General features: G+C 56.8%; 1 protein-coding gene across 1 annotated transcript in view; it reads right to left on the bottom strand.

Moving 5' to 3' along the window:
- Positions 1-315, bottom strand: part of HOXD11 (homeobox D11) — a 2,033-nt gene that overhangs the window by 1,312 nt on the left and 406 nt on the right. The gene's annotated exons all lie outside the window — the stretch shown is intronic.

Genomic DNA, 315 nt, shown 5'->3' with positions numbered 1-315 from the left:
CCCGCCTCTCCCTTAAAAGCAGGAGGCTCGGGTGGACGCACTCACACTGGCTCGAAATCTCCCTCCCTCCTTCCATGGTCTCTAGCACCCCCCTGCCCAAAACTGGGGAAAAGCGCTCCACAGCGATTAAGGTCCTCCTCGAAGTCTACCTTAAGCCCACCTAAATTGGTTTCCTACCATAAACACGCTTTACAACGGCCCGCGAAATCTTATAGGATGTATAAACCCCTTCGAATGCTTATAAAGTAGCACATAAAACGGCGCAAGCAGAGGGAGGCCCCCGCCGCCACCCTCCACCCCCCGCTCCCGCGGCCC

This window comes from Carlito syrichta, unplaced genomic scaffold (genome assembly GCF_000164805.1).
Source record: "Carlito syrichta isolate Samal-C Ts95f unplaced genomic scaffold, Tarsius_syrichta-2.0.1 Scaffold94738, whole genome shotgun sequence".
Lineage (NCBI taxonomy): Eukaryota > Metazoa > Chordata > Mammalia > Primates > Tarsiidae > Carlito > Carlito syrichta.
The sequence above is the reverse complement of the archived record's forward strand: the minus strand, read 5'-3'. Positions and strand labels throughout refer to the sequence as shown.